This window comes from Pinus tabuliformis, chromosome 1_2 (genome assembly GCF_031772625.1).
Source record: "Pinus tabuliformis cultivar Carrire ecotype Pingquan chromosome 1_2, CPIR1, whole genome shotgun sequence".
Classification (NCBI taxonomy): Eukaryota; Viridiplantae; Streptophyta; class Pinopsida; order Pinales; family Pinaceae; genus Pinus; species Pinus tabuliformis.
Window position 1 is genome coordinate 690545726 of NC_142298.1, and position 22471 is coordinate 690568196.

Sequence of the window (22471 nt, forward strand, 5' to 3'; positions counted from 1 at the left end):
ACCAATCCTGGCATCAGTATGCTATGTTGATCATCATGAGGATGTTGAAGATTTGGACTTCCCATGCTTATCTAAGTCATAGTGATGTCTTGCATGGCTTGCTCAAGCCATTTTTTTCTCACGTGGGTACATATGCATTGTAATGTAACATATTATGAAGTGTAAGTTCAAGTGTTGATAGTTGGATGTAACAATCACAAAGTAGATGAAGATTCATTAGGGTAGATGAACTGTCACAAAGGGGAATGTGAAGGGTCACCCCACCCTTTGCTATAAATAGTCCCTCATAACTCATTTTAAAGGCTTTTTTCCAGCCAAGCTTCTGATAGGACTATCTTAGAGAGAGCTTGGATAGTATTGTAATGAGCCTTGGCTTCTCCACTCCGCAAAACTAGTACATCTCTTTGGAGGAGCAGGCAGTTGCGGTTGTAACATTCCGCTGTTGGCAATAGTGGTTGGACAAGGATGTATTGTATGGTTGGAACTTACACTTCTTAATATAACAAGAGCCAACACATTTCAAGCATATGTTGTACTGTATATTAGCTATTTTTTTACTCTAAATGATATATGTATTTGTTTTCTTACGCATGCATGTATAACTATTTCTATGTATGCATGTATGAATCTTTCTGAAATGTGTTGTTGGTTTAACCATCACTGTGGATTGCTAGCTAACTTTCCTTCCATGTTGTGATGCATCCTTACTCATGTGTTCCATTCTTAACTTCGTGCTATCACAAGTTTCCAAGGGGCGCACTGATCTCAATCCCCGTGTGTTAGAACCTCTCATGCACCTTCCTTGGCTCACTACATATGTCACACTCTTGCTACCAACAGAGTTATATTACTTTCCTCTGTGTGAAATCATGGTCAAGGCATTACTTGGGACTCCTACACAAAACGATATGAGGTCTAATGGGGACTCCTTACCGGGGAGATCACCTGACATGTTGGTGGGTCGAGCACCGTCAACAACTTACCAATGCCCCTACCACATTAATGATCTTGATGAATGGTATATTCCATCCTTATTTAGACAATTTTGTCCTAATATTTATTGATGATATTCTCATATACTCCAAAAGTGTGGAGGACCATGAAAATCATTTGAGGATTGTGTTGCAAACTTTGCGGGAAAATCAGTTATATGCTAAATACAGTAAGTGTGACTTTTATCAAACTCAGATCCAATACCTAGGCCATGTCATTTCAGTGGAAGGAATTTCAGTTGACCCCGAAAAGATCAAAACCATCATGGAGTGTCATGTTCCCAGGAATGTGGCCGATATTTGATCCTTCATGGGGTTAGCTAGATATTATTATCGATTTATTGAAGGATTTTCCAAAACTTCTTACCCAATTACCTCCCTACAAAGGAAGGGAAGGGTTTTCAAGTGGACGACAGAGTGTCAACAAAGTTTTGAACGTGTTGTCCCTTAAGAAACCAATTTTCTCACTCTGTAGAAATTGTGCTTAAGACATTAATGTTTATAATTATTGTCACTTGTTTGTCACTTAATTGTATGTTGTATTCTCAAATGAAGGACCTGAAAGACCTGGTTTTTAACCCTCAATACTTAGGTGACATGAAAGTCTCAGAATGCCATTTGATTGCTAAATATGAATGCAGAATGAAGAATGCTAAGAGAATTCAGAGACAATATGTTGTTTTACAGGGAATCTACTATCTGTGACACTTGGAGAAGTTAAAGATAATATGTTGTATTACACAGAAACTACTATCTGTAACTTAGAAGAAAGGAACTTCAAGTATAGGAGCACTCTTTTAAGGGATTTTAACTTCATTTACATACGCAAATAAAGACCTACAGCTTCATTACAATACTTAAAGGAAGAAAACATACGATGACACATAACAAAGAAGTCACAAAAATATACCCAACAATGTGTGGAAAACTTCCGATTCTTTCATTAATCAACACACTTATCAATAATACAGTGGCCTAGTCTCTAGGTTCTCCAAAATTGCAACCCTTTCTCTGTAAGTTTTCCTCTTTTTATACATTATGAGACAGTTAGTAATCCCCAAAACTGTTAAACTACTTAACCATATCCTAACTGTCAGAAGTAAACATTATTACAGAATATTACAATGGAGGGTAAAAATACCTCAATGTTAAGAAAACAGAATAACAGGAAGTAACATAAATTAGAAAATTGATGAAAATTGCTTGTTGTTTGGATCTGTGGCTTGACTGTTGATGAAGTTTCTCTGTAGATGTTATGATAATGGTTAAGTTGCTTTAACACAAAAACCTGCATTTTGACAAAACTCTGTGTGTGGACTTCGGCCCACGTATGTACCGGGAGTGTTCTGATTTGTGAAAGCACAAAGAAACCCGACCAATCACCGCTGCCTTTGGAATTTTAGCCATTCATCTCTAACTTTGGTTATTTTTCTAAAATAGCGAAATCGGTTGATTTACGTGAAATATTGCAAACCTTTGTTACCACGGAACTCAAAAGAATTAAAACTCTGGTTCATAAACATTATCGCGTCCATTTTTTCAACGAGCCTTTGACTTCCCCATGGACTTGATAAGAAATAAAACTGCCAGTTAAAGATTTATCGGGTCCGATTTTAAAAATAAAACCTGATTACTTTTCATGCAATATCCATCGGATCTCATCCCTTTCGATGAATGGTTGCGATTGATTCGAACTTCAACAGATTAAACTTCATTTCATACACCATCGCGTCCGATTTCTGAAATAAACCTCGTTCTAGTTGACGGCATGACTACTGTCGGATCTGTGGCCTGTTGATCAGACGACCCCGATCTTCTCACGAGTTTATCACTTTCAAAAGCCATTAATAATATAAAATCAACCATTTCTTTCAAATCTTCGCATTTCCTTTTATTTTCGTTATAACATAATATTTCGTTTTTCTTTCATATTTTTTATTTTTCTTTCATTTTGTGATAAAACTGGAAATAAACTTAAATAACAATGGATGCTACAACATCTGGCTCCACTTGGGGATAGTGCTTTTGCCACATAAGCACTAAGAACCGCAGATTAGTGCCTTCACCTCGGGCATGGAGTCATATATTTCTTAACCAATTCAAATTCTATGGAATTTGTACAATGAATTCACTCCGGTATCTACAATGATAGGATGCTTGTGCTTCAGAACTAGAAATACTGCTTGAGGTACTGCCCATTGATAGGCAGTTGTAGAGTTTCACCATCAAGATTCTCTGCAATAGTTTTCTTAAGGATTCTCATCAAAGTTTTGTTAGTAGATTCAGCCAATCCATTTCCCTATGGATGATAAGCAGTTGAATGAGATAAAATAACATTATACCTTTGACAAAAAGCAACAAACTTACTTGAACTAAACACTTGAGCATTGTCTATTATGACTTTGACAGGGCATCCAAGTTTGTTGAACATGTTTTCCTCATATGTCTTGAGATCCTCATAGGACCAAGCCAAAACATCAGTGTATTGCCTGAAAAGCTTAATATATCTCTCCTTATAATTAAGTGAAACTTCCTTGAAAAATTTGACCATCTTGGGCTCCTTTTGGATTCCAATATTGTGATTTTGAATCTGTTCATTCTGTGAAAAGAAACCATCACTTGTTCCTTCTTTAGAATAGGCTCCATCAAAGAAGTACTTCCACACCCCTTCTATTTGCATCTTTGTATTTACACAGGCTGAAGTAAGCTACCTCTGGTTATCTTCAGCTAATTCTACATTGTCATGTAGCATGAAGCAAGAAAGGTCATCTTTTTCTTGGCTATATACAAGTGAATTACTTGCTTCGTTATTTGTGATTTTTCTAATAAATTTTGTTTCTCTGTATAGCCTCCTTTCTTCCCCACCAAAAATTGGTATGACAACATAAGAAAAATCCAATTTCAAAACACCACCCAAATTAGGCCCCCATGACCTAGATAGCAACATTCCAAACCTAGCAGGGATATCTGCTACCACTACATCCATTACCAAACTTTTGGCCGAAATCTGGGCTAGTGACACCACCATATCTTTAATGCCCCCCAAACACTTGACTTTATTTGAATCAAAAGAATACAAGTCTCTGTAAGGTTTAGTAACTTTTAGGTTTAGTTGTTTCATCACTGATAATGGCATAAGGTTATGTGAGGCTCCTGAATCAAACATACAATTGTGCAAGAGTAAATCATGAACCATTAAAGAAATTTAGAAAGGAGGTGTTGAAGAATCTACCTCCTCCACATGTGAACCAAAAACCACTACTGGTTTATCTTCTTGCAGATTCACAATGGCATTTATATTCATATTCTGAGACAGGTTGATAAATTCAGCAATCTCTCTTTGATAAACTAGTGTTTTGACCAACACTGTGAGGAGTACCTGAATTCTGATCTTTTCTAACTCTTTAGTGAAACTAAACACATGAACTTTCTTAGTACTCTTTCATTTTCATCTTCATTTTTATTCATTACTGAAATCTCCTGTGGAATGGACACAATTCTTTCTGAGGGAATTTTGTCACTTTTGTCTTGAGAAGACTCACCTTGAAGTATTTGAGTTTTTCCATTTGTATTATGTTGTTGTTTTCCTTTATCCAATTTTTTTATAGGCCGTGGTTCTTGTGGAGTCGCCTTTTGTAAGGGAGATGGAACTTGTTGCTCACCTTTATATTCTTGACTTCTAGATCTTTTCCTTGATCTCAAGTCATATTTCTTATGTAATTATGCCTACATAAAATCAAAAAACCACTTCCAACATTCATCAATTTCAATATCATCATAAATGACATCTGTTTCACTATATTCTTCCCCTTCAACACCTAGTTCATCTTCATCTACTGCATACGATGTGAAAATATGGTCATCATGATCCTTAGAACGCTCTTGTACTCCATCAGGATCTGCCTCTATGTACAGTGGTGCTTGAATCTGATCTTGATCTTTTCTCTCCCTTTGCAAAATTTTCAGAGGTTGTCTTCTATATTGAGGATTAAAATTTATGTTTTGTTGTACTTGTCTTTGAGAATTCTTATTCTCCAATTCCAATTTAATCAATTTATTAGGAAAATTTCTAATTACATTATTCATATCCTCTAATGTTTGATCTTGAGAGGATTCTATTTTAGCTTTTCCCTTATCTTGGATAGGCTATGACTCTGGTGCTTTACTTGCAGCCACCAGGTTTGCTTCTATTTCTAATGCATTAGTTTGGATCTGATCAAGGTTTATGGATCTTCTTTCCCTCAATGTAAATCCAAAATCTGACTCAAAAGCCCCTGCAAAAGTTATTTTTGCACCAGAGGGAGGGGGCTTAATCTCCATTGGAAGACTATTGTACAATTTATTAAACCTTCTGAAGAATTCAATAACACTTTCATCAGATTTTTTCTTAATAACATTAAACTCTGTGAGTGAATACCCATGGTCTCTTTTTTCTCCCCATCTCTGGGTGAACTGGCACTCCATCTCTTCCCATGTAGGAATCGAGTTATTATGAAGCCCTTTAAACCATTTCCTTCCTTCTCCATCCAAGGATTGGACAAAAAGTCTTAGAAAAACATCCAAGTGTTCAAAATTTAGGTTTTCTACAAAATTACAAAATACTAATATATGATTCTCTGTTGTTTTTTCATCCTCCCCTGTAAAATGAGGAAGAATCTTCAAGTATTCTTGTGGCATTTGATTCAACTTATGTGGCAATTGAATAGGTGCATACCTATTCATTAAAAATGTAGGTGTTGCCATATTTGCTCCTGAATTTAGTGAACCTTGATTACCAGCAGATGCGGAACCTGACTGAGGATTAAATAGAGTGTGCAGAGGTGGTAATGTAGTTATAGGTTCAGGTTGAATAACTATAGCAAATACTAAAAAAGAAATAGACTCTAAATATTAATCTTGACAGTTGGGTTCTTGAAATGAAGATGATGTAAAAGGTGACTCTTGGTTAGATGGATGTTTGGATGAAAGATATGATGAATTATTGTCAGGTGCAGACAGTGTAGAATTTGGTGTAACTAGAGTTTTTGGCCTTCCAACCTTCTTGGAAACTAGCCTCTCAGGATCTAAAAGGGCTTGAACTTTTTGCTGTGAAGTATCTAACCTTGTATGGGGCCTCTTTGGAGCCATAGTTATTGCTTTTGTTCAAAACAACCAAATATTTCATCCTCACTGAACAACCAGAGGAAAATATTGAAAACACAGTGAAAAGTACTCTTGTCTTCTCTCCCCGGCAACGACGCTAATTAATGTTGTCCCTTAAGAAACCAATTTCCTGGTTGTGTAGAAATTGTGCTTAAGACATTAATGTTTATAATTATTGCCACTTTTTTGTCACTTAATTGTATGTTGTATTCTCAAATGAAGGACCTGAAACACCTGTTTTTAACACTCAATACTTAGGTGACATGAAAATATCATAATTCCATTTGATTGTTGAATATGAACACAGAATGAAGAATGATAAGAGAAGTGAGAGATAATATGTTGTTTTACATAGAATCTACTATTTGTGACACCTGGAGAAGTTAAAGATAATATGTTGTCTTACACATAAACTACTATCTGTAACTTAGAAGAATTGCAGAGGTAGGAACTTAAAGAATAGGAGTGTTCTTTTAAGGGATTTTAACTTCATTTACATAAGCAAATAAAGACCTGTAGCTTCATTACCATACTTAAAGAAAGAAAACATATGATGACACATAACATAGAAGTCACAAAATCATACCAAACAATGTGTGGAAAACCTCTGATTCTTTCATTAATCAACAATTTTATCAAGAATATAGTGGCCTAGTCTCCAGGTTCTCCAAAATTCCAACCCTTTCTCTGTAAGTTTTCCTCTTTTTATACATTATGAGACTGTTGGTAATCCCCAAAACTGTCAGACTACTTAACCATCTCGTAACTATCTGAAGTAAATTATTACAGAATATTACAATGGAGGGTAAAATCACCTCAATCACAAGAAAACAGAATAACTAGAAGTAACAAAAATTAGAAAACTAATGACGGTTGCTCGTTGTTTGGATCTATGGCTTGACTGCTGATGAAGTTTCTCTGTAAATGTTCTGATAATGGTTAAACTGTTTTAACACAAAAAACTGCATTTTGACAAAACTCTGTGAGTGGACTTGGGCCCACATATGTATTGGGAGTGTTTTGATTGGTGGAAATGCAAAGAAACCTGACCAATCACTGTTGCCTTTGGAATTTTAGTCGTTCGTCTCTAACTTTGGTTATTTTGCTAAAACAACGGAATCTGTTAATTTACGCGAAATATGGCAAACCTTTGGTTACCATGGAACTGAAAAGAATTAAAACTCTGGTTCATAAACCTTATCGTATCCATTTTTTCAATGATCCTTTTACTTCCCCATGGATCCGATAAGAAATAAAACTACCAGTTAAATATTTATCAAATCCGATTTTAAAAATAAAACCCGATTACTTTTCGACGCGATATCCGTAAGATCTCGTCCCTTTTGATGAACGACTTCGATTGATCTAGACTTCAATAGATTAAACTGCATTTCATACACCATCGCGTCCGATTTATGAAATAAACCTCGTTCTATTTGAGTATGCGACTACCGTTAGATCTGTGGCCTGTTGATCGGATGGCCCAGATCTTCTTGTAGGTTTATCACTTTCAAAAGCCATTAATAATATAAAATCAACCATTTCTTTCAAATATCCGCATTTCCTTTTATTTCCTTTATAACATAATATTTGGTTTTTCTTTCATATTTTTTATTTTTCTTTCATTTTGTCATAAAACTAAAAATAAACGTAAATAACAATGGATGCTACAACAGAACGCATGAAACAGTTATTGACTTTTGCTCTTGTTTTAAAAGTAGCAGACCTAGAAAAAGAGTTCACTGTTTGCACGGATGCATACCAGAAGGTGTCGGGGGGTACTGATGCAAGATGGGAAATTCATAGCCTACGAATCCCGCAAACTGAAGGACCATGAGCAACGATACTCCGCTTATGATTTGGAACTAACCGTTGTAGTGCACGCCTTGAAGGTATGGAAACATTATTTGTTGGGTAAGAAATTTTTGCTAATGACTAATCATAGTAATTTAACAAAAAAAATTACCCAACTACATCTGAATGCTCGTCAAGTGATATGGACTACTTTCCTGAGTGAATTCGACTTCGATATTAAACATCTTAAAGGAAAAGAGAACCGAGTGGCTGATGCGTTGAGTAGGAAATTAAATTGTATATATGAAGTCCAGTACAGTCAGGTGGAATCAAAATTCTTAGAGAAAGTGGAAGAAGCTTCCCACGATGACCCTGAATATAGGTTTTTATGGAAGCAAGCTAATCAAGCACAGAAATTAGGAAGACAATCTGATTATGGTTTAAATAGTGAAGGATTTCTAACCTTTAGGGGCAGAATATATGTTCCTAACCAGATTTATGTTAAACAATTTATGTTAGATGAGTTTCACAGGAGCCCGTATGTTGCCCACCCCAGATATCAAAAGCTATTTTCTGCAATTAAAAATAATTTCTTTTGGCCCAGAATGAGAAGAGACATCACCGACTATTTGGAAAAATTCTTGGAATGCCAACAAGTTAAGGCAGAACACTAACACCCTGCTGGGTTGCTCCAACCTCTCCCCATTCTGGAATGGAAATGGGATACTATTACACTGGATTTTATAACAAGATTTCCCAAAACCAAAAAATTGAACGACTCCATCATGGTCATGGTGGACAAGCTAAGTAAGAAAACTCACTTCGTACCTATGAAATCTATGTATAAAACAATTGAAATTGCAGATATTTTTATAAAAGAGATATTTCGACTTCATGGTATACCACAAGTGGTGATCTCTAACAAGGTGTTACAAATCCATTTGGGCACTTCAATCCCATCATCCATATCAGTGTTTTAGGGCTCATGAAACCCTAATTTCAGTTGCTACATGCCCTAAACAAGTCACCCCTCTAAATGCCTCCTTCCCAGACAGTTTCATGACTTGAAGACATCCAAAAATAGCCTCTAGAGGGACCAGCACAGGTAGGCCCATGTAAGGGTGTGCTGCAGAGTAGTTAAGTCCATGCCAGGGTGCTCTGTAGAGCACTTAGGCTTCCTTTCACCTGCGCTGGGCAAGATTGAGTGAAATTCACATAGGGTTTGGGGAATATTCTTATCTTTTGGAGTCATCTAGAAGGTTCCCTCACTTATCAACTCCTATGAGCTCAAAAATGGATGAGGAATGAGTTAAGGTGCATCCTATCCTCTCATCCCTTCCTCCATGGAACTAATTCTAAGTATGGAAGGCCATTCAATGCCACCATTTATGACAAAACCTCCTTCATCTTCCTATAAATTGACCACTCATCTAAGTGATCAGGGGCTGGATTATGTTGAAATTTAAGGAGATAATGCTGCTATGAGATTTGGCTTTGAAGCAAGTATTGTAATCCTACAAGTTTTTCATGCTTTTGATGTGATGTGGATGGGATCCACGCTGAAGGAATGGCTCTGAATCAGACACAAATGGTTGTAATTCCTTCTTCTATTCAATAAAGTGTTTGAACCTTTTCGCATATGTTTGTATTGTTTTATAATGCTTATATGTGTGAAATTTATCTGATTCCATTCACTTATATTCAATAGATCTTTTGCTTTTATCGATTCTTTGTTTTCTGTTGTGTTTACAGGTACTTCTCAAGCGTATTAATTACGCGAAGGAGCGACGGGATTGATACAAGGGAAACGAGAGTAAAGTAGAACTACAAGTAGGTCTTCTCATCTTCTCATCTTATCTATTTCTTATAGGAAAAGACTAAAACACTTTAAACTGTTGTTCTAGATATGGCTACTTATCTAGGGAATTAGTATTTATCCTAGATACCAAATTCTCCAAAACAAATTGGCGACTCCACTGGGGATCGAACCCAGAATCTCTGGTTTCGTAGACCAGTGCCTTATCCATTGTGCACAGTAGAATCTGAGTGAAACCTGTCAAATATTGAAGAAACGATTTCTATTAATATTTCGACCAAGCCTAATGTTGTAGAAAATATTCATGTCAGCAAATCTTGTTCTCCATCAAAACTCGATAGTTACCGTACTCTCTTTCGTGAATTTAGAGATATATTTGCATGGTCTTACGAGGAGATGCCAGGCACTGATTCTAGTATTGTTGAACACAAAATCAAAATGTACCCTGATGTCAAGCCAATACGAAAGTGGCTTCGACCTGTTCATCTGAAGAAAGGTGCTGCAATTAAAGTATAAGTTGAAAAACGTTTGCGTGCTAGTTTTATTTACCTTGTACCTCTTACTGATAGGGTTTCCAACATTGTTCCTGTCATGAAGAAACAAGGGAAAATTCGAATGTGCCTCGATTATAGGGATGTAAATCAGACATGTCCAAAGGACAATTATCCTACTCCCTTTATCAACCAGATTATTGATGAATGTGCCGAATGCGAAATATTTTCATTTATGGATGCTTTTTCTGGCTACAATAAAATCAATATCTGCCAATGGGACCAATCTAAAATAGATTTTATTTGTCCATGGGCACATTCACATATAGGAAACTCCCATTTGGTTTGAAGAATGCATGGGCCACATTTTAAAGGGAAATGAACTATGCCTTCCATGACCTCAAGCACATTTTTTAACCTTACCTTGACGATTTACCTACTCATTCACGAAAGTGGACTGATCACCCACAACAATTGAGAGCAATATTTTTAGGGTGCCGACACTACAAGATACGACTCAATCCACACAAATGTATGTTTTTTGTTGGTTCTGGTCAATTGCTTGGATTTGTAGTGTCTAGAGAGGGGATTCGACTCGATCCATTAAAGGTTTAGGAAATTCTTGATCTTCCTCCACCTTCAAATCTTTTACAGTTATAGAGACTCCAAGGGAAGGCTAACTTTCTGAGGAGGTTCATTCCTGATTACGCTGAGATGGCAAAACGTTTTAATCGTCTTTTGAAAATGAGGATACCCTTCCATTGGGATTAGGTTGTGCAAGCTTCCTTTGATGCTCTTAAAGATACCTTGATTAAATCTTCATTAATGTATTCTCCAAATTATCAAAATGACTGTTACCTGTATCTCGCCACTGCAGATACAACCATTGTCATGGTTTTAGTGCAAGAGGAAAATGGTATTGAACATCTGATTTATTATTTGAGTCGCAATCTCAATGATACAGAAAGTAAGTACTCTTATGTCGAGAAACTAGCTTTGGCAGTTGTGCAAGCTATTCAAAGATTTCGCCATTACATACTACTACGGAAAACAACTTTCATTTTAGATTGTAACCCTGCAACATACATTTTGTCACGTCAATTGCTGGGGGGAAAATACTCAAAATGGATAGTCATTTTGCAGGAGTTTGATCTGGAATTCATCAAGTCCAAATCAAAGAAATCTCTAGTTCTCACAGAGTTACTTTACAACCTTCCCTCAACCTCAATTGATTCAACATATGAACCATTGATTTTGGATGAGTCTCTGTTTCTGATATTGTCATCTAACACGTGGTATGGAGATATACTGATCTATCTCCAGACCCAAACTTTCTGGCCGGATACCTCTCACTTGCAACAGTGATGTATTCGATACAGGGCCAAAGATTATCTTATCATTACTAACACCCTTTACCATCATGGTATCGATATGATTTTACAAAGGTGCCTCACACATGAGAAAGCTGAGAAAGCATTGAATGATTGCCATTCATGTGCCCGTGGTGGACACTTATCTGGATATGCAACTGCACACATAATTCTCTGTGCCAGTTACTTCTGGCCAACTATATTCAAATATTGTATTATTGTTGTCAGAAGCTATCATGCATGTCAAATATATGACTAAAAAACCAGATTCCCACCTGCACCATTGCATCAAGTCGTTGTTGTTGGACCATTCGCCAAATGGGCCATTGACTTCATGACATGTAACCCCACCTCGGCTGGGGGGCATGGGTATATTATAGTCGCCATTGACTATTTTACCAAATGGGCCAAGGCAATGCCAACATTGAACAACAATGGAAAAACGGCTGCTCTTTTCTTTCTTAACCATGTGGTTGCCGGTTTGGTGTACCACAAGCCATAGTTACAGATCATGGGTCGCATTTTCGTAATCACATGATGGCTGAGTTGACTGCTAAGTTAGGACTATCACATGATAGTTCTACCCCTTATTACCCGCAAGCAAATGGACAAGTTGAGGCCATCAAAAAAGTCCTGAAGTGGATGTTGCAGAGAATGATATGGGTTCATAAGTGAAATTGGCACTTAATCCTATACTCTGCCTTGTTGGCATATCAAACCTAGGTGAGAAATGCAACTGGATTCACACCCTTTCAGTTAGTGTATGGTTTGGAAGCAATCTTACCAATACAATGCGAAATTTCATCTTTCAAACTCGTCATTGACCTGTTACTCGACACTTCTGATGAAGAAGCGTGTTTCTTGGAATTAATCCATTTGGATGAAACCCATCGTAATTTTGTATTGGCTAACGAAGCACATAAGAAACGAATCAAGGTGCAATATGATAGAAATGTCAAGCCTCATATCTTCTCAAAAGGAGACCTGGTCTTGCTTTACGATCAGGAAGCTGATAAACTTGGAGTAGGGAAATTTGAACCAATGTGGATGGGTCCTTATATTGTCAAGCGTGTTCTGGCAAAAGGTGCCTATGAGTTAGTAGATTATGATGGGATTCCATTGTCGCAACCCCGAAACGGGTTGTACCTCAAACATTACTATGCTTGATTAAGTGTAGTAAAACTCATTGTATATATGCTTTCATTGCATGTGTGTGTGTGTGTGTCTTTTAGAGTTTTTATCTGGTTAGTAATCCGCTTTGCATTTGTTGCAGATGTCGGAGTCTTCAGAACCTTTTGTTGGTTATGCCGATGGTGCTAGTCGTAGTACGCAGAACTTGTCTTCTACAACATGGGCTATTTTCGCTCCAAGTGGCGAGTTAGTGAGTTTTCAAGGGATTTGTATCGGTTGATCGACGAACAACATCGCTAAGTATAGCACGTTGATTGAACTACTCCCTAATTCGATTTCACTTGGCATTTGCCGAATCATCATTACGCTGGACTCGCAACTCGTCGTACTACAACTAGAAAACATTTATACTGTCCGAAATCCAACAATTTTTCATATCTTCTTTAGAATTCGTATTTTGGAAAGACATTTTGAACACATTCAATATCAACATATTTCCAGAAATCTTAACACATTAACTGATTCTCTAGCGAATTATGTGTTAAATAGACATTTGCGACACATGTAAAAGTAATATTTTCAATTCACATCATCAATTGAATAGGATTGCATATAACCATAGAAAACTTTGAAAGTAAAATAGATAGGTGTTTTAAAGTTTTTACAAAAAAATTGTCCAAGACACGTTCGGTCATCTGACCCAAAAAACTCAAAATGCATGCAAAACATCCTAAGTAGATCTAGTGGTGCTCATGGTAACAGGTCACAGCCTGTGCTATCATGCGCAAAAGCCTCGCCCAGTGGCTAGGAACACCAATAGTGTGGTGTTGCAGCCTCATAGGTAACTCCTCGATCTGGACATTTGGAATACCAAGGGTTAATCCCTCTATGTGATCTTGCAACTTTGCTAAGGTCTCGGCCAAATCTAAGTCCTAGAGAAATTCTCTCCCAATGTTTCTCCACGCCGGCCCACCTACAACCTGTTGTTTCTCCACAGGTTGAACAGTACTCACATATGAATGCATAAGAATGATTTTAGTTTAGTCTTAGAAACATTAAAAACACAAAAAACATGTAGAAACTTGAAAAATCAAAAAACACTTTTGGTCAAATAATTTACCCATAGCACCCCATTGTGCTCCAACTATTAGAATCAAATCTAGATCTCCATGGAAATCCATCCCTGAGTATGGATGCTCCTTAATGACAAGGTGTTGTCACTCGAGCCAACTGAAGAATGCAATGGAAAAAATGATTGTTGACTGACCCGCATGTCGAGCCATCAATTCGACCCACCTCTGCATATGTGGATCTCTAGGACCAGTTATACCCAGTGATACATGTTGTGGTTGCATCAATGGGATTCTCTCTAACGTTAAACTGATTAAGATAAAACCATAGCATAAATTCTTCGTCTTACCACTTTTTACCTTGATGAGTTGTCCTTTTAGCAAGAAAAGCACAGCCTCGCACTAGTTAAAAACTTTTGGCTCTAGACACTCCAGGGCATACTGCATATATGATCTATTTGCCAGATGTAGTGTCACACTGCCAGCCAATTTTTCTATTGTGAAGAGGATCGTTCTCAGAGGCAAATCACCTACATCCTTTATGCTTATTTTCCCATCCTTGCTAGGCTATGTACCTAGACTACAAAACTGTCTAATATAATCTCTCACCGATTCACCTCCATGGGCAAATCCAGAAAGTGACATGGGGTCACCTCGCCTTGACAGTCTGGTAAGAAAGTAAATATCATCAATGGTAATAAGGACCATCTTGTCCCTAATGTGAACAGTCTGATTTGTCGGATCCCATGCACGAACAAGGAACTGCAATAGTTCTATTTGTTGCCTCATTCCAGACAACTTGAAGTATTTGAGTAACCCACCTTTTTTGAGGGCCTCATCTGTACCTAGATTGTTTAGGCGAACCATGTCTTGTTCTTCATGCTGTCTTTCTCACCATGCAATCGACATTCTGATCTGATGAAAGCCTGAAACACAATCGTAAGCTTAGTTAGGATCCTTTCCATGCAAAAAATAGGACAAATTTTGGAGCAAACAGCTAAATCAAACTTGGGAAACTCACCCAGCGTAGCATAGGCACAGAGGCAGTGCATTGCAGAGCATCCAGCATTCTATCTGGGTGCTCTTCAGTGCAGTTTTCAATGTGAAATCCTGCGCTAATCCCAAGGCGAAAAATTGAAACCATAGGCGCCCCAAAAAATCCTAAAACTTGCATGAAATGACAAAAGAATGACTTGAAAAGAAAGAAGAGAGGTTTAGCTCCTACCTGGTCTGAACGGCTTTAGAAATGGTCCACAGAATCTCTCGCAATTAGCTGATGAAGTTCGAGGTAAAAAACTAGCTCAGAGCACAAAACTGAATGGTAAGTTCCAAATGGTAAAAATGTCATGGTAAAAACTTGTTTTATGTTCATTTCATGTTCATTAATCGAGTAAACATTAGTATTTACCTATTTTTGCCTATGAAACAAGTATTTTTAATCCATTTGGTGGTGTTTTGAGCAGCTTTTGCAACTGACTTACAGAATTTGACGTGCTCGATTGTAAATTGTACTTCTGACCACAGAGCACACTCTCTTTTCCCAGCTCTGTTAAAAATGAAAAAGGAACCCCCTTGGAGTCCTCTTTAAGCTCTTTTTAGACTCTCTAAACATGAAAAGATTGTTGAGTGCTTATCCTTTCTAGCTCTTTAATGGATTGGAAATGATATCTCTCTTGTATTATTTTATGCTTTTTTGGGCTTTAGAGAATAATTTACAAAAAAGAACTTGTGGAGTTTTCTTTTTGTTCCTTTTCAAACTCTCTAAATATGAAAAGGACCGAGTTATATTTGTCATTAAACTCGTTAAAACATCAAATATCGAAAAACTTGTCCATCTAGACAAGACCGAGTTTCACCTTTGCTAGACTCGTTAAAACATAAAATAGCGATGGATTCACCCGAAGGGTGGAATTATACAACAAGCATATGTTATCCTCCTCAATCTTGATAAAAATAAAGAGGTACTGGTCAGCAATGACTGGGGAAAATAGGAAAAAGGGGAAAACCACTTTATGGTAGCAGGTCACTCTTGAACATGACACTTTCACTCCATCATCGTGACTATTTGGGTTGGGTTATTAGCTTGATGGTTATCATACCATTGGTCTATCATACCATCCATCACTTTGTTTTGGGTCAATGCTACCAATTCATTTTAGTGTCGCCGACATGTTCAAGAGAAGTCATTCAGTCAAAATTCATCCTTTGCAATACCATAAACCTTCATTTTCATGACCGCCATTCCTGAACCTTGTGTCGTTAGTAAAATTACGTCTCCAAAATCATTACACTCGTTTCATCTCGTTGATGTGGGATACATCAAGGCCCTCCTACGACGAGTCGCTTCTTGTCGACATCAACTTAGTATCCAAGAAGTTGACTTAGAAACACCCTTCCAATACCTTGAAGCTTGCATACATCAATGGCAGGTTTCTCGCTCCCGGCGATAGGTTTACATCAATGGCCTTCAATCGAAAGACTTTGTATGGTGTTTGACATCAAATCATCCATTCACACCATGCAGAACTTACTGTAGTACCTTGAGTATCATTATCATTATCGGTGATTTCTCTCACATCTGTTAATAGCTTACATCATTGGTTGGTAATCAGATGGTGTCTTCCCATGTTCAACTTCAGATCACAGATTCACATGGTTAGACTCGTACTTGAGTTAACGATTGAACGAGATAGAAGACCCCGGATCTAGTTTCATCCATCCGGGTTGTGATATCAAGAGTACCAAATCATATGTACAATGGATTTACATTGATAGTCATTCCAATCATGGGTCTATATCTATAGACAAATATTTATGTACATGTAATGAAAGTTTATAAGCTGAGCATCAGTATGCCTTCCCTCAACAATTCATGTAAAAATAAAAAATAATGATATATGTATTGTAATTGATGCAGGTCACCTTCCACTTTGATGCCTCCTCATCACATCGTAAATCATTTCATTTGACATTAGCATTTTTCCGACTTCATGCTTTAGGGGGGCAGTTGTTACAAATCCATTTGGGCACATCAATCCCATCATCCAAATTGGAGTTTTAGGGCTCATCAAACCCTAATTTCGGCTGCTACATGCCATAAATAAGTCACCACTTTGAATGTCTCCCTCCCAGACAGTTTCATGACTTGAAGACATCGAGAAATAGCCTCTAGAGGGACTAGCGTAGGTAGGCCCATGTAAGGGTGTGTTGTGGAGCTGTTAAGTCCATGCCAGGGTGCTCTACAGAGCACTTAGGATTCCTTTCACCTGCGTTGGGCAAGATTGAGAGAAATTCACATAGGGTTTGGGGAATATTATTATATTTTGGAGTCATCTAGAAGGTTCCCTCACTTATCAACTCCTATGAGCTTGAAAATGGATGAGGAATGAGTTAAGGTGCATCCTATCCTCTCATCCCTTCCTCCATGGAACTAATTCTAAGTATGGAAGGCCATTCAATGCCACCATTTATGACAAAACCTGACCTTCATCTTCCTATAAATTGATGACTCATCTAAGTGATCAGGGCCTAGATTATGTTGAATTGTAAGGAGATAATGCTGCTATGAGATTTGGCTTTGAAGCAAGTACTGTAATGCTACAATTTTGTCATGCTTTTGATGTGATGTGGATGGTATCCAAGATGAAAGAATGGCTTTGAATTAGACACAAATGTTTTCAATTCCTTCTTCTATTCAATAAAGTGTTTGAACCTTTCTCTCATGTGTTTGTATTGTTTTATAATGCTTATATGTGTGAAATGTATCTGATTTCGTTCACTTATATCCAATATATCTTTTTCTTTGATTGATTCTTTGTTTTCTGTTGTGTTTATAGGTACTTCTCAAGCGTATTAAGTATGGGAAGGAGCGATGAGATCGATACAAGGGAAACGAGGAAAGCGGAACTACAAGTAGGTCTTCTCATCTTCTCATCTTATATATTTCTTATAGGAAAAGACTAAAACACTTTAAATTGTTGTACTAGATATGGCTACTTATCTAGGGAATTAGTATTTATCCATAGAGACCAAATTCTCCAAAACATAGGGATGTGAAATTTACCTCTCCTTTTTGGAAAGCTCTGTTCATGGGCTTGGGGACTCAAATTCAGTTTAGCACTACATATCACCCCCAAACTGATGGACAGACTGAACGGGTGAATCAAGTGTTGGAGGATATGTTAAGAATGTACGTAATGCAACAGCCAATGAAGTGGGAGGAGTATCTCCACTTAGTTGAATTTTCTTATAATAATGGATACCATGAATCTCTGGGAATGAGCCCCTTTGAGGTATTATATGGGAGAAAATGCAGAGTGCCTACCAATTGGAATAATCCCAAGGATAAGTTGGTATTAGGACCCAACATGCTCGCGGAAATGGAGCAGACAGTTAAGAAGGTGTGTTAGAACCTAAGGGCTGCCCAAGACAGGAAAAAGATTTACGCAAACAAGAAGAGAACCTACCGAGAATTCCAAGTGGGAGACCATGTCTATTTACAAATTAAGCCTAAAAGAAGCACACTGTGGTGGGGCAGTTGCACTAAATTGGCACCCACATATTGTGGGCCCTTCCAAATTCTGGAACGGATTGGACCAGTAGCTTACTGACTAGCCTTACCCGCCCACATCAGGATTCATGATGTGTTCCATGTCTCATTATTAAAAAGATATGTCTACGACCCTAGACATGTGATTAGTTGGCAGGATATGCAGGTAAATCATATAATGAATTAAATTTTGAAATAAAAACATTGCCGATGTGATTTATATTGATACCATCAATCTTTTGGTGTAGGTTGAACCAGACAGAGAGTTGTTGGTAGAACCTTTGCAAATTCTAGAGCAGAGAGAAACAATGCTACGGAGGCGAGCTATCACCCAGGTTAAAGTGCAATGGAAGCACTTCAGCCTGGACGAAGCTACCTGGGAGGATAAATAATTTATGCGTCAAGCATATCCAAACATGGTTAAATAGTTTGAAATAAACACCGGGGATGGTGTTTCGTTCAGGGGGGGTGGGGAAGATGTGACACCCATAATATTGTTCATGAATTTATGTTTTAACTTTGACATTATTTACTTTTTACAAACTTTGGAACTAATTTCAGTCTAAGTGGAAGACCAAATAAATGTAGTGACTCGGACTTGGTTAAGTTCTTGAGTATTAAAAGAAAATTTTATATATGCTTAACTGAATAAAGAAAACTCTCTAGACAGTTAGGTCAGTTGAGTCTCTTTCCCTCCCTAGAAAAGGGTAGTTCCAAGGAAGGTTTTCTGTTCTTTTTGTTTGGAAAAGGAGGGAGAGAGCCGGAGGAACGAGGGAAGAGTGAAAGGATATGTAGACGTGACACAAGACGTTTTGAAGGTGAGAAATGTACTACTATTCTAAGGAGATTCCTGAGTTGGACTTGGGTCAGTGGAATCCTCGATAGATCCTTACAAGTTGGGACTCTAAACTGGATCAAGGGTCTTGAGGTTTGGAGACTATAGGACTTGGGATTTCAACCTATACTCTCTAGACAAGTGGAAGCTCGAGGGGAGACTAGATGTCACTTTCGGTCTCAAGGTTGGGAGGAGAGACTTCTAGTTCTGGTTGGTATAGTTAATGCAATTTACATTATTGTAATTTACTTTACTGTATTATTGTGTTTCTGTGTTACAGACTGGTGACTCTAACTGAAAACAGAACAAAGAAAGAAAAAGAAAAGAAATAGTTGTCCATATCTCTTGTTAAGAATATATAGAAGTATCCAGTGTTGTATGTTTCTATCAGAAACCGAATTAGTTAAGCAGGAAAGAATTGTGTAGTGGTGTGTGAGAATAGTATGTCCATTCATTTAAAGAAATTCATAAATATATATTATAAATAGTAAGCTTTTTTTCATTAAAAACACCAATGAAGGAGCATAAATTCCATGCAAAGAACTAGGATTATTTTCCTTAATATACAAATAATGAATTTCATGTGTAATAACCAGAGAAATGCAAGATGATACTAACCCAAGTGAATGTTGAAAAGATCAATAAGTAAATTGCATACAATTCCTTGTGAACAGTCAATAGTCTACAAAAATCAAAATTCACGCATATAGATAAATGGCGAAGGAGCAGTAATGCTGGAGCAGTGCTTTCATAAGTGTTTAATCAAATTGAATATGGATCCCACATGTTAAGACCCCATCTTAGGATACCAACAGAAGGTTCCTCAAGACCATGGGTCGGTGTCCACTAAACTAAGCTGCAATTCGGGAGGTGAACAGAGTCTGGAAACTCTGTTTCCCCCCACCATACTTGCTAGGCTATTGGGTAACCAGTTAAGCCAGAAGCATTACAGATATTAGCAGAGACTGTGGGGGTCTTGGTCAAATGACAAATCAGGTGGAAATAGAACAAAAAAATGAAAAATTGTGCATTTGAACGAAAACTAATTGTACCAAATTAATTAAAAATCATTATTTGCATGTAAAGCTATGGAAAACACAAATAGTCCTGTGATTTAACAATAAATAGAGACATCACTGGAAGTAAATTTACTCATAAATCCAACAAAGGAGTGTTGTTGTAAGAAAATGAGAGACATTTGTAAATTAAAAAGGGCAGAAACTTTGACAATCGAATCGAATAACCAGATTTCTTCTCCAAGAACTTAGTCAACCTGTAAGGGGTTTGAGTGGTCTTGGTAGTAGGAACCCCATTTTGCAAAAGACCCAGAAGGGAAGCCTCCATGGAAATGTGACAGAGCTGTCTCTTTAAAAAATAATAGATCCATTATCCAAACGAATAATATGCAGTCATGTCTATTACTGAGAACTGTATAAAAGAAATTCCCAAAAATAATTAGTAGGGAAAACCCTTTATTCTAAACCAACTAATAACCCAGGCGGAACCTAGCACCGTAAATCAGAAGGAGCATTGATGTCCCTGTTGCTACAAAGAAAACATGGAAATAAGAGGACGGGCAATGGTTAGATGAATCCACTAGTAAACAAAACATTTAATCCCTAGGTCAAAAAAAAGAAACATCAAAGGGAAACAAAAGATTGTGAATACTTAAATGTTGAATAATCAGGTAGAACCCATCACCTAGGTGGGTTAGATTGTCGTAATATGTGGAGGAAGAGAAGCTGCAAATTCAACAAATAATACAATTAGCACCCAGATGAGTATCATGATGTTTTACGAAAGTCACATTGAGAAAACATCTAATGAGTGCAGGAAGGAAAAGAAGAACCTGGTGAAAAATTGCTAAGAAAGAAATGATTGGGTTGCAGGAATCATGTCTGAAGAGAAAAGGTAGCCCCGCTACCAGCAAATAAAACTTGAGAGAAGATGTATGGTGGCCAGTCGTAGTGGTGGACTGGATAGCTTACCTCTCGGATAGTCTCTCCACCTTGAATCTTCCATGAACCCTAACTACATCAAAGTTGTAGAGCGGTGGAGGGAAGGTGTGAAAATGGCAAGCGGAGAACCGACCGAGGGGGAAAGCAGCTACCTCAACTACCGAAGAATGATCTCTACCGTCCATTACCACCTTTCCAAATCGACGATCTCGATCTTGGCACACTAACCCAGCAAAGAATTTGGGAGAATTCTTCATAACTCTGTGGTGAAGTGTTGTTGTACTGGGTCAGTACCAGCACAAGACCAACCATGTTAGATTTTTGGGAATCATACCTATAGTCTTTCATAAGAGATAAGTTTTTTAACAAGCCCATTAAATAGAGGAAATTATTGTAAGTACAAAGAAAGATTATATGTAAATATTTTTCCAGCGAGCGACATATAAAAGTGAACAACCATACGCACAAATTCAATTCCTATAAAAATTAGTACTTTCTGAACATTGTGGACATTCTTTTGTGCTTCACAATAAGAATAAAGGTCTTTAATACAACTGTGCATGGTAAAATTACAGATAGAAATAATTATTAAACATTTTATAAATTCTTTATTGCATTTTTAAATGTTACTGTTCTGATTGAAGGAGTATTTAAGACATAAGAATAATTGCTTAAATATAGTTTTATTTGAATTGATTACAACATTCTTCTTTTTCATGACACAAAAATTCATATGAATATTTCCTCAATCTAATTGCGGAGACATCTGATAAGGTGAAATTGTTAGCGTATGTTGTGCTATGAATATAGACAGTTTAATGAAAGAAATACAAAACCCACCCCTATCTACTACTATCTCAATAAATACATTTAATCTCCCTCACGTTTGACTAGAGGAACCATAAGTAGTACTCAAATCCATAAAAAAATATATTCAGTATGAATTATGCATGTCTGGATATTCTTCTAACGTCACTGACATTCTATCCGATACTAGTGCATAATAGAAATGAACATTTTTAGTGTAAGTATGCATGGAACAATTACATATAGAAATAATTCTTAAACTTGTTATAAAAGAAATACAACATTTGATAATGTGACTCGATCCTTCCTAATAGTTTAAAATGTGTTCGTTACTGAAATATCTGATGAAATTAAATCCACATGCCAAATGGTTAGCCTACATTGCATTATTATTGTAAAGGAAAAAACTTGTATATTTTGTATGAGAAAAATAAGTGACTTTAATGATTAAGAATTTGTAACTTTTTGTTTCAGATTCAACAGGTTCTCCTCCCTGCTTGGCCACTTGTAACTCCT